General features: G+C 45.2%; 1 protein-coding gene across 1 annotated transcript in view; it reads left to right on the top strand.

Moving 5' to 3' along the window:
• Nucleotides 1-6,371: 6,371 nt before the first annotated feature.
• B4GALT4 (beta-1,4-galactosyltransferase 4) overlaps nt 6,372-13,098 on the top strand; it is a 37,192-nt gene continuing 30,465 nt past the window's right edge. Inside the window, exon 1 of the mRNA XM_074808682.1 lies at nt 6,372-6,453. The gene's annotated coding sequence lies outside the window, so the exon portion shown is untranslated. The remainder of the gene's footprint in view (nt 6,454-13,098) is intronic.

Below are 13,098 nucleotides of genomic sequence, written 5' to 3'. Positions count from 1 at the left end.
TCCAGGTGTCGCTAAGGCCTGAGGCCCCTGCTCCAAGAGAAAGCTGCTCTCTGTGTAAAATACGCCCAGGAGATCTTAGCTGGTGGAGCGGTGCGACAGGGCACGGTAAGGTAGGGGACAGAGGTCTGTGCTAATTCCACAGGGAGAAATTCCTTCTCAGCTGCAAGTCTGAACGCCAGTTTAAGTCTGGATACATGCAGAAGAATCTGACAGCTGCTACGTGTTTTGACTCAAAGAAGTAACTTAGTGTTATTTGTAAAAGTTAGGCTAATGACAACAACTCTGGCTGCATGTTTCAAGGTTTACACACCCTCCTCCCTAGCATACTACTTATAATGGTTTTGCATACAGAATTCAATGAAATCTTATGGAGGCTTGGGCACCCTGTCTTTTCCTTTCTCATTCTCACATGGAAACGAGCCCAGGACAACCGCAGAGCACAATTTATTCCCCTGTATCCTTGATAACACTATTTCAGAAAAACCTTGCATTTATCTGCCAGGGTCCTTGTGGCCGATCCATGGTGTGTTGTATTTTTATCACCGAGTTCATCAGAGACATTTGTGAATGTTTGGGTCCTTGCTCTCCTCATATTTGTAAGACCACTGTAATCCAGAGTGAGTTAAGGAAACTAAGGACTGAGGAACAAGGAGCAGCTCAGGCAGAATGTGAAAGATGAGACCACCCTTGTTAAATCTTGTGAAATCCCCCTAGTGTTTTAACTGATCCTTGCGTGGGACTTTATCATGTGAAACATGGATTTTACATCTATGAAAATCCCAGGAAAGTACAGAGGCCCATGTTCAAAAAGATCCTTCCTCTCTGATTAAAAGTGTAACCGCTGCAGGGACTTTGATAAAACACTAGTACTGAGTCACCGTACCACCACTTCCCCCACTGGCCGGTACACCAGCAAATGCTAACTGTATAAAACTTCTTACACGCTCAGCCAGTAGCACACTTGATTTTGCCCGTCTTTACCTGTTCCTGTTTTCTTCTAACGCTCATTTCCTTTCTGGTATTTCAGGTTAATGCCCTTTTCATCTACTTCTCACTTCTGCCATGCTTTGTGTCTGTTTTCTGCTGTCCCTTAGAAGACGTAAACCCTTTTTCTTTGTCACTCACTCTCCATCCTGTTTCAAATCCCTTTCCAGTCTTACCGATTTAACTCCTTCCTTTTTCCTTTTATCAAACATCCCCTCTATCCTTTTACTCCAGGGCTATTGCCCCACAGTCTATGGGACACAAATGGGTGTGACTCTGGACAGTCCTGTAAATCTACCTGTTACTTAGAGAGTCAAAGCCTTACCTCAACAAAGCAAAGACCTAGTTTCCATCTTGTGTACATGCATCCAGATGAGGTTGGGTACCACTAACAGTGTGTCTGTAGCGACTTGAAATTCAGCATGAACCAACTGCTTGAATGTCCACCAGTTGCTGGGATGACTTTTGAAGCCCTCTCTAAGCTCCTGGCTACTGACACCATGCTGTTACCGGCACCTGGCTCACATTAAAGTGAGCTCTGCTTGGCTGACTTCACAACGTGACAGTAAGACATCACCACTAGGGCATATTTCCATGGAAGTTATTCTGTGCTGCAGAATGTTTACTTAGTGTGTGCTAGGATTGAGCCCCAAGGTTTAAAATAGGGTGTAGCTGAATAAGACACAGTAAAAACAGGAGCACAGACCTCTGGATTTAACACAGATATATTAACATTCTGACAGAGAATACTAGTGTCATGGGGATCATGAGTCACTGATGTCTAAAAACGTGAGGTGGAACTTCCTCTTGTGCCCACACAAATACCAGCTGGATTTTGTGCACAAAACGCAGCCTGGGAAGTCAAACCTCCCTTCCAAAAGTTCCTCTGTATCACATCTTCATGCAAGAAAGTGTCACTGCTGTTGTTCACCTTTCAAGGCCACATTGCGTCAGGCAAGCAGCTTTCATCCAAAAGATTTCTCAGGTAAAGGCCTGCGTTTAAACTGTGAGGCTGAAGAACAGAGACAAAAAAAGAAAGGCTGCTTTCACTCTTGCTGCAGGGAAGAGCATCCGATGTGGACTTTGTATCTGCATCCAGGAAAACGGTGCTTCCGTACATCTTCTACAAGTCGTGTTATGGAACAATTTTACTTCTTTACAGAACGGGTAGTCAGGCATTGGAATGGGCTGTCCAGGGAGGTGGTGGAGTCCCCATCCCTGGAGGTGTTCAAGAGGCGGGTTGACATAGCACTTAGGGATCTGGTGTAGTTGGGATCTGTCAGTGCTAGGTTAATGGCTGGACCAGATGATCTTCAAGGTCCTTTCCAACCGAGATGATTCTGTGATTCTGTACTTCAGGTCACTGATGTTTATGTGAATAGGAAACCAATCCGCAGGGCCTTAAAATCTATTCAAGCTCAGCTATCTAGAAACAGACCCGAATGACCCATGTTCTGATTCTGTTTGCTTAGAAATTCCGATATTTCTATGACACTGTATTGAGATAAACTGCATCCAGGATTGCTTCACTGGTAATTTTTTAGTAGCACTAAGAACCTGTATAGATTTGCTTTCTGAGGGAAACCATTTACGCTGTGCTAAGGAAACTGATGAGGTATCAGGTTTTCTGTCTGATATCACTGCCACTTTCCAGACAGGAAAAAAAAAGTCTGTTCATCACCTCAACATAATAATGTTACTGAACATGCCATATACTGTGTGTCCTTCTCCAAACTGGAGATGGAGCATTCCACTGAAATACCTACTGCTAAGTTTACAGATAATTATTTATTGGATGGCATTATTTCCACAACTAATGATCTTTGTCTTTTTCAAAGATTTCAAAAATATCATTTTACCCTTTGAAAACCTTGAGTCACTGGGACATTTGGGGAAAAAATAGCTTGTACTACATTTGCATGTGGCGTGGGGCCCAGTGATACATGGCTGATATTCTGGGTAGCTTCAGTTCTCATATTCTACAAGTGAGATTAAAATCAACAGCTAAAGATCTCACCTAGGACAACCTGAATTTTTGAGGTAAGAGAAAATGTAAGGTTTTGCTTAATAGAAGATTAAAGACAGATCACTGAAGGAGACCCCAGCCTCAGGACCTTTCTCAATACAGGCTCTGTTCCCAGGAGATCCACAAGAGGGTTTTATTTTTTAGAACAAGCATAACATTTAGTCCAGAGGAAAGAAACCTGATTAAAGAAAGTTTGGCAAATGTTAAATTTGCAGATAATGCTTGTGGAGGAAAATGTGAAGAGGGACTTCTATGAAGGTGTAGCCATAGTTTGTATCAGTTTAACAGTGTTCCCTGGGCCATAAATGGAGTTGATTGCTGCTCTGAGCGCATTCTTTCCCTGCACTGCCTTCACTGCACAGGCTCTTTCTACCCCTGTAACATAGTAATCCTGATACCTCCGAGTCCACACCCCGCTTGCAGATCCTCTGCACATCCCGATTCACCTCTAGCATCTTCACACATCCCTTTGGCTGCCTCTTCTCTCCCCTCACCCATCCTGTGAGACCACCACAAGAGCTTTGTGTCTCACCGTTTGCTTACCTATTTTTGTTGGCCTGTAGGATGAATGAGAATGTGATTTGCTGTGTGCGTTGGGACTTAAGATACACGCTGATTAAATCTGCGGTATGGCTGTGGACTGACAAGCCGGATGATGCCAACACACTCTTGGCTGGGTCAGACGATGACTAATGCTCTCTGTCACTCTCTCAGCAGAGTGTCTTCTGTATCTATAGCTCTGATTCTCACAGCACTAACAGAAACTTGCTATCTTTGAGATGGATGCTGCTTTGACAGGTTTGATTACAATCAGCAAGTAGCATCTGGATTTGCAATTACATAATATTATAAAACTCGACTAAAACTATCAATAGGTGTGACTGATACCATTGGAAAGGTGGTCACTCATACAGTTTTTATATCGTATATCTCTTAATTTTGGATTATCAGCATCCTTCACTATTTACAACCTGAAGGAATGTCAGACTATCCTTCATTCTCCCTCCAAACCAATTTCTGACAGTTTCAGTGAAGGTTATTTTTTTTCTTGCAAAAACATTTGCAACATTTTGCTTCGTTTAATTTTTTACGCTTTTAAATAGAAGTTTTCTCCTCTCTGGTTCTTTTAAGAGTAGTGATTTCTTACCACAAAAGAAGATGAATTTTGCCTTTTTCTTGCAGGGCTTTTTCAGTGCTTGACAGCAGATCCCTCTTTGGTGGAACTCTCTGAAGTCTGGGTGGAGTATTCCGGGTCCCGACAGGCAGGTGTGCAGGCTTACCCTAGAGCCAGCTGGACTCAGCAGGGCAGCACCATGGTCATCCCTACTGCCCCCCTTTTGCTTTTCTTGTCGTTATTGGTGAAACGGCTTTGCTATTTTGACCAAATAATTTAAAATAATTATTCCTTTTTTGCAGGTAGGGGCAGGTACACTGGAAAGTTTTGCACGGAGAAACAACAAATGTTACATTATCGCAATAGGGACTTTGGTTAATTCATATGGTGATCCAATTTGTACTGCAGGCAAAAATACCTTTAATTTTGAGGCTTTTCTCAAATATTAAGAAAACTTACTAGTAACAGATAAACACTTTCAGCCATCTCCAGGTGGGCATGCACACTTGAAGGGGGTTTGTTTGCACTGTCAGCGTTTGACACAAAAAGCCCTTTTGTGACTGGATCTATGATTAAGGAAGAACACCTTTCTCTGTCCTGTGCAGTTAGGTGGTGGAAGCAGGCATCTCCAGTTCTGATTTCTGAAATTCTGAGAACTCCTGCCAAGCCCCACTTAATATCGCTGTAAATAAGTGCTAAATATAATACATTCTGAGAGGAAGCCAAACTCTCAACTTTTGACAAGCACCAAGCAACGCAAATGCTGTGATGCCCACAACTCTCAAACCTCCCCTGCAGCTCCCTCAGCCTTCTGCATCCCCGCCAACGGCGAGACCTGGCAGCGCTCTGGCACCCAGCCACGAACACCCCGGCCAGGCTGAGCCGCCGGCACCATCTGACCTCTGCTGATAAACGTCGGCCTGCCAAGTTTGCTCTGCAATCCAAAAGCAAAGAGATGGAGAAGGCCGGCACGGCTCGTTACTGCCAACACCCAGCCCCGCCGAGGAGCTGCTGTGGTGGGGGGCAGCCAATGACCGCCACAGTGGGGGTCCCTCTATCCCTCCGGCAGGGGGTCTGTGTGGTGGGAGGGGAAGGGAGGGAGGGAGGGAGGGAGGGAGGAAGGAAGGAAGGAAGGAAGGAAGGAAGGAAGGAAGGAAGGAAGGAAGGAAGGAAGGAAGGAAGGAAGGAAGGAAGGAAGGAAGGAAGGAAGGAAGGAAAAGAAAGAAAGGAAGGAAAAGGAAGGAAGGAAGGAAGGAAGGAAGGAAGGAAGGAAGGAAGGAAGGAAGGAAGGAAGGAAGGAAGGAAGGAAGGAAAAGGAAGGAAGGAAGGAAGGAAGGAAGGAAGGAAGGAAGGAAGGAAGGAAGGAAGGAAGGAAAAGAAAGAAAGGAAGGAAGGAAAAGGAAGGAAGGAAGGAAGGAAGGAAGGAAGGAAGGAAGGAAGGAAGGAAGGAAGGAAGGAAGGAAGGAAGGAAGGAAGGAAGGAAAAGGAAGGAAGGAAGGAAGGAAGGAAGGAAGGAAGGAAGGGAGGAAGGAAGGGAGGAAGGGAGGAAGGGAGGGAGGGAGGAAGGAAGGAAGGGAGGGAGGAAGGGAGGGAGGAAGGGAGGGAGGAAGGGAGGGAGGAAGGGAGGGAGGGAGGAAGGAAGGGAGGAAGGAAGGAAGGAAGGAAGGAAGGAAGGAAGGAAGGAAGGAAGGAAGGGAGGAAGGAAAAGGAAGGAAGGAAGGAAGGAAGGAAGGAAGGAAGGAAGGAAGGAAGGAAGGAAGGAAGGAAGGAAGGAAGGAAGGAAGGAAGGAAGGAAAAGGAAGGAAGGAAGGAAGGAAGGAAGGAAGGAAGGAAGGAAGGAAGGAAGGAAGGAAGGAAGGAAGGAAGGAAGGAAGGAAGGAAGGAAGGGAGGAAGGAAGGGAGGAAGGGAGGGAGGGAGGGAGGGAGGAAGGAAGGAAGGGAGGAAGGAAGGGAGGGAGGAAGGGAGGGAGGAAGGGAGGGAGGAAGGGAGGGAGGAAGGGAGGGAGGGAGGAAGGGAGAGAGGGAGGAAGGAAGGAAGGGAGGAAGGAAGGGAGGGAGGAAGGGAGGGAGGAAGGGAGGGAGGAAGGGAGGGAGGAAGGGAGAGAGGGAGGAAGGAGGGCGGCTCCGCCTCACCTCCCTCCGCCCCCACGCGCTCGCCCCGCCCCCGGCACGCGGCGGTGAGGGGAGGGGAGGGGAGGGGAGGGGCGGTGAGGGGAGGGGCTGCGCGCGGCAGAGGGCGCCTGCGCGCGGGGAGGCGGTTGGACGGGAGCGCGCGGCCGCGCCGGGAGCGCGCGGCGTGTCCCTGTGGGCGCCCACAGGCGTGGGCCTCGTAAGTAACGGGCGTGGGTCAGAAAACGGAGTGGGGAGGGCGAGGGGGCTGCCTGGCGTGAGGGTGGGCCTGTCCCCCACCGCGGCGGGCGAGCGAGCGGAGAGGTACAGCGGCGGCGGTGAGAGGATGGAAGGGAGTTGGGACTGGGTTAAATTGTGGAGGAAGGGGTAAAAATGTGGAATGAGTGGTGGGGATAACTAGTTCCCGGGCGGTGTCTCAGTTTTGCATCCCTAGCGAAAGAGCGAAGGGGGGGTTGTTTAATTGTGCCTCCTACTTGGAGCGTCTGGTATGTGGAGAAAACTTTAGCTCGGCTTCTGCAGCTCATCCCTCCTGGGCTGTCCCCTGTACGCGCAGGGGATCCCTCTGCAGGGGTCTCTGGTGAACGTCAGGAGCAGAGCTTGGGGATGGGGTCCTGTAAATAAGTCTGCCAGTATATCATTTCATTGTAGTGAATATATCGTTACTGGTAGAACTGGGAACAGTTACATCTCTAACCGTTATACACCAGGTGGCATTGGGCTCGGAGGTCAGGAGGACGGATGTAGTGCACCGGTGTTTTCATTTTAACTAGAGCTTTTGAATGGTTTTGTGGTAAATTCAGTACTTGGTATTTTCTCCATTTCACGCATGGAGAAACTGGAGCACAGGCAAGCGGTGCTGTTCACTAAAATTTTCTCCCTGATGAGACAAACTTCACTCGTTGCTCTAGATGCTACTTTGGAGGAGCCAGAACAGTGATCAGAGGGCTTGAGAGGAGGCTTGCACAGGTTCATGCACACGTTCACCTCGTTTGGTGAAAACGGTGATGGTAGAAATGTGTTTGCAGGTCTTGAGGGGAAGCAGAAGTGGGGCTACTGGTGAGAATATCTGAGAAAGTTGGGTTTCCGAGTCATAATATTTTTAAAGTATAGCTCTGATATGGTTAGAAACCTTGCAGACTTAAGATTTTCACAGCACTATGGTAGTAATAGCCAAAAAGGAGACTGCATAGAGTCAGTTTCTTACTAATACCTGCTTGTCTCAACAAGTTAACAATGGAGATCTCTTCTGGATTTAACGTTCTTTTCACCCTGTCACTTAACAACTAAGGAAGTTCCCAAAGGACAGCTGAGTCAGTTTGGAAGAGCTCAGTATTTAACAGAGAAGATGAGAGAAAAGGAAGGTGAAAGTTTGATGTCATTGAGATGATGTCATTAAAAAAAAACCCCAAAGATATAAACTTTAGTATCTGTCTACATTCTTTAAATATTTACACTTCTTATCAGTAAGGTTGGTGCTTAAGTGAGATGCTCTTTCTCTAAAGATTTTTTTTCTCTGCAACTCAGTGATGATTCTGTAAGTCTTCTGTTGTTAATTACAAATACTCTGATTAAATTTAGAATGCTGAAAAGCATGGCTTTGGAGTTTTGTGTTATTCTCTATTCAACTTCGATAATGTTTCATGAACCTTTCTTTAACACTGTGAAGTATATCATCTTTCATCCAAGATACTGTTACTGTAAATAAGTTTTCTTGACAAACACTGTCTTTAAGTATCTTGTTTCTCATTTATGTAGGTATTTCCTTGTAATTTTTGTACCAGCTGTTTTTCATTTTCACAAATACTTTTCAGTTAGAAGTAAGGAATTTGTTACTTCGACTTTGGAAGGCTTGGGTTTGTCTTTTTCTCTCTGGTTTGAGTTGCCAAGTTCTTATCTTTTAAATAATATGTAGGAAGAAATAGAGGTTGAGGGGTGCTTGATTTGTGTTTTTTATTATGTGATCCTAAATCTAAGTTGCATGAATGAGTTTGGTGAACTTGGGTTTTGCTAGTTTGAAGGTGGTAGGTCTGGGGATTCTGAAGCCTTGGTGGAATGACTGCCTGCTTTGATGCAAGAGTTCAGTTAAAAACCTGCTTGTTTAGGCAAATATGTAGTCCAAAAGACACCCAACAGGTGTGCAACTGGGCTAGCCATTTTTTCAGAGGTGTGGTTTTTTGTGCTGTGTATAACTGGGACCTTGAAAATTCTGTAAAACAATGGGAGACAGCTTCCATCACTTTTTTCTTTATAGTTTTTAACATGTTTAGGGGTTTTGGTAAGTATTGTGTCTACATGCTTTTTTTTTCTGTTGGAAGTGCTTCGCCATACCTACAAGTAACATGCCTTACAGGTATGATTGTGTCATCGTGGTGTCCTTAAATCTTTTTTTAGCGTATATGCAGCGCTGCTGCTGAGAGCGACAACTGGATATCACTTGTCAGGCAGTGAATAGTGGGATCAAGTTACATTATAATTCAAATAATCCTTTTAAACTGATACCATGATGATTCTAAATGTATGCAACTCTAAACAATAGCAAAATTTGCAGATCCGATGTTGCTGGGGCATCTGCAGCACTAATCTTGTATCCCCCTCAGTCTTCAGTCCTGTAGTTGACTCTGAACTCTTGCAGCTAATCTTAGTCATCAGTGACTTGGGGAGGGATAATACCTGCACAGAAATGAGAAGTGAAGGGTTGTAAAGGAACCACTTCCCCTACTCTGCTTCTGAATTAAGTGTTATCCCCTTCTACCTTCTCCCTTTTTCCTCAAAAGGGCTAGAGCCTGGCTGCTGCTTCTTGGGTGAGGAGGAGGAGGGTTGTAGAGGCACAGGAGCTCTTCAACCATGAGGGAGTAGGAGAGGAGGAGGCCACATCACATCTCACCTTTAGTTCTCCACACTCCCCAGCAAGATCTGGTGAGGTGGGGAATACAGTAACTGGGTGTGAGGAAGAGTGATACGCTGTCTCCCACTGCCTGAAATTTTACTGAGCTGCTTGTCCAAAAGGTTTAATAGTATCCTGATTCTCGGGGGGTGGGTGGGTATGTTTTTAGAATTACTTCCACAAGCATTTGATTAAAATTGCTTGTTGCTAGGTTGAACTAGAATTGTTGGAACAGTTTTGAATTCTGTCAAACGCTGTTCTAGGCCATGACACTTCCAAAGGATGGGAGTTAGAGCTCTTAAATTGTATGTTTGAAACTTTTCTCCTGCATAAAAATCCATCTGCAGATTGGTTGAAAATTTGCATAGATGTAAATTGTGTTCTAACATGGAACAGGTTCTGTACATTTAATAGCTTAACAAAATCATGCCATCTGCACAGTGTCTTGATAGCTGTCTTTGCAGTATGCACTGACAACTTGTAATCCTTACTAAGACTGGGGAAAAAAAAAAAAAGTAAAATCTATTCTTGCCTAAGGAAGCTTTGACTGGAATGTCTTTGGTGCAGTTCTCATGCTGAAGTACCTCTATGAGAAACAAATAATGGGATTCTGTTCTTAGTTATGCATTCATGATAAATGTACAACTGTATTAGTTTTAATTTTCTTACAACTTTGTTCATAGGTAGTTGTAAATTGAAAATTATAAATGGCTTAAGTAGCCACAGGTCTATAATCTTACCTGAACTTCTGTCCTGTATTGCTTTAGCTTTCTGTGGTTGGCCCTTTGGTTTAAAAAACTAATTGTGAAGTATTTAAAGCTAAAATAAGAATGTGCACTGTTTTAATATAATATTTTTCTCAGATGGTGTTTTTGTTCAGGAGAAAGGTGAGTGAGGAATTTGGCCAGAAGTGTGTTGAGGTTTGGTTTTTGTTTATGGGTATTTTTAAATTATTTTTATTTTTGTAAAGTGGCAAGTTCTCTGACATCTGGCACCCACTCCAGCAAGGCAGCAGCTGCCAGAAAAAGGGTATTGCGGAGTTGAATCATGACCTTAGCTTTCCATTATACATGAGATTCCTGTGTTCACAGAAATCTGTTTTACCATGTGCTTTTTCAGGATATTCCACTGACCTTGGGGGGAAGATGTTTTGAAGTTGTGCTGTGTTTTTTTTAACAGATACTTTCTGTGGTAAGCACTGAGGTAGTTACAGGGTGTGCCAGTACTGTTCTCTGTATGCCTCGCTCTGTCTCTTTGACTGCACCCTGACAGCGCTGTGCCTTTTTCATGAGGTCAGTGGCTCAGCTGTAGTTGTGTAACAAGAGGCCATTCATAAATGTGTTTCTTGGCCTGGAGATGTTAGATTGCATTTCCTAGCAGAAAATCAGAGTTCATTATCTCTTAGGAAAGTGAAAACTGTACGGGAGTATTGGAGTAGCACCCGCTCAGTTGGCCTGTGCTTGATGATGATGTTGGGTCATTTGCAGCAAAAGCTCCGTACTTGCTTTGTAGAGGAAGCATAAGTTTCTCCTTTGGTAATCTCAGAAATCTTAATGGGATGTTTTAGGTGCTGAGTATTTGCCAAGAGTTGGGCCTCTGTTTTGTAAGTGAAACGTGACTATATAAAAATGTCTGCTGCTTGCTCACCAAATTGCCTGGAAATGTTGAAAGTAGCTGTATATCCACTATCTAATATTTGAGATAGCATTACTCTTGTTCCAGCACTTTATATCTAAAGCCAAGATTACTCTAGGGCCCTGTATTACGTGAAAACATCAACTGAAATTTCTTCTGCATTGGTGAAATTGTTGCCTCAAATTTGTCTACCTGAAGATAGATTTGCATAGCTGTGGTTATGCCCTGTAGCGATGACTGTCTAGATGAACAGTCAGAGAGTGGTGGTCAGTTAATCTGAGGTGGTAGAAGTGTATCGTTACTATTCTGGATGTCAGTAGAGGACAGTGAACTCACACGTGGGTGCTGTGGCTGGAGGTTCAGGGTGGAGAGGACACTGTTGCCTGGGTGTACTAGCAGGCAGAAAATTACATGCATTCTGAGTTAATCAATATGAGTAATCATTAAGAAGCTATATGTCTCAAGCAATGCGCTGGGTCTTTTAAACCAGTTTTAAGTCGGTATTTCACGTCAGCTAATGGAATGCTGTATCGAGTGTAGGTGGCAAGGTGGTAGTGCAGGGTGGCCTCTGTGAGAAGAGGCTGGGGGTTGCACCCGTGCTGAACACAGCCAGTTCTCGCCAGCCCTGAAACTGGCCAAGGCTGAGCCCACCGCCTGAGCTGATGGTGCCTTGGGGAAAATGTATTTAAGAAAGGGCAAAATGCTGTACAGCAGCTGTAAGAGGAGAGAGGGGGGGGAAAAAATCAAAACAAGAGAAAAAGTGAGAAACAGCTCTGTGAAGGCCAAGGTCAGAGGAGGAGGAGGGGAGGAGGCACTCCTGTGTGGAGCAGATATCTACCCACCTACAGCCTGTGGAGGGGACCACGCTGAGCAGATACCACCCTGCAGGCCACGGAGAACCCCACGGCGCAGCAGGCAGGCATGCCTTGGAGGAGGCTGCAGCCCGTGCAGAGCCCATGCTGGAGCAGGCTCCTGGTGGGACTGCAGCCTGTGAGCAGGAGCAGGAGCTGGGACCCATGGAAAGGGCCTGTGCTGGAGCAGTTTGTGAAGGACTGTACCCTGTGGGAAGGACCCACACTGAAGCAGGGGTAAAACATGAGGAGGAGGAGGAAGGAGTGGCAGAGAGGAGTTGTTATGGACTGACCCCTGTTCCCCATCCCCCTGCACTGTTGTGGGGTGGGGAGTAGAGGAGCTGGGAATGAAGGAGTGAAGCTGAACCTGGGAAGAAGGGAGTGGAGGGCAGGTGTTGTAGTTTTTGTCTCTCACTATCCTACTCTGTTTTTTTAATTGGCAATAAATTAATTTTCCCCAAGTTGAGTCAATCTTGCCTGTGATTGGTAAGTGATCTCCCTGTCTTTATCTCAACCCATGAGCTTTTTCATCTCATTGTCCCCCTTGTCCTGTTGGGGAGGGGGCAAGTGAGAGTGTGGCTGGGTGGGTGTCTGGCAACCAGAAAATCAGTGACACCTATTCAGAGGACAAGGGACTTTGGCATACCAGTGCTCAGGGACTGCTGCTTCTGTCCTGTGGAGCAAGTTGTTCAGCTCTGATCCTAAACCAAAGCAGGTCGGAACACAGGAATAGTGTTCCTTGTCTGGGGTAATGATGGGTGGAAGAGCAATAGTGTCCAATTATAGGGATAGGTGAGACACTGAGGTGCTCCTATTTTCTTCTCGGTCCTGCATGTCAGTTAAAGATATATGGAGAGTTCTCTTTCAGTGCTTTCCTGCTATGATGTTCCTTTTGTATGGAATCGATTTATTGTATTTGCCTGCCAAGCCCTCCCTCGTTTACATCTGTTGCAGTCGCTTCTTCTGTGATGCCCACATGCATCAATAAGTGATGTAAGCTAAGTATCTAGGTTATTTCCTGGTGTGTTACAGATTTTTTTATCTGTAATTCAGAGAGTTGGAGCTGCCAGTACTTTTGTTCTTTTACACTGAGTATCAAGCAGTTATCAAGTAATAAATAAAAAAAGAGTGTGGAGCCAGCACATCTGTTTGTATTCTTAACACATCTGGAATGTTTTAGCTGGCAGGGGCTGTTATTCTAATCAGGTCCACAAATACACCTTGGTCTGTTTTTTTTTTTAACTCATACATTTCCTCTTTAAAACTGTCTGGTTTGAAGCAGTTTGTAGAATGTTATTGCCTGGAAATGTATATTATCATCCTCCTAAAATAACCATTCCTGTTGCACCGTAAGCTGAGCTACTGTTTTTCTGCTGGTAGTTGTACGAGGTCTTCTGACCTTCTTCAGTGGGAAGGGTAGACGGAGGATCATGGAAGGTTACTAGAAATACTGCTTGCCTCCTGCTCTGGCTAA

The sequence above is a fragment of the Strix aluco genome, chromosome 2, assembly GCF_031877795.1.
Source record: "Strix aluco isolate bStrAlu1 chromosome 2, bStrAlu1.hap1, whole genome shotgun sequence".
NCBI classification, from domain to species: Eukaryota; Metazoa; Chordata; class Aves; order Strigiformes; family Strigidae; genus Strix; species Strix aluco.
This window is presented reverse-complemented; position numbering and strand designations above follow the sequence as displayed.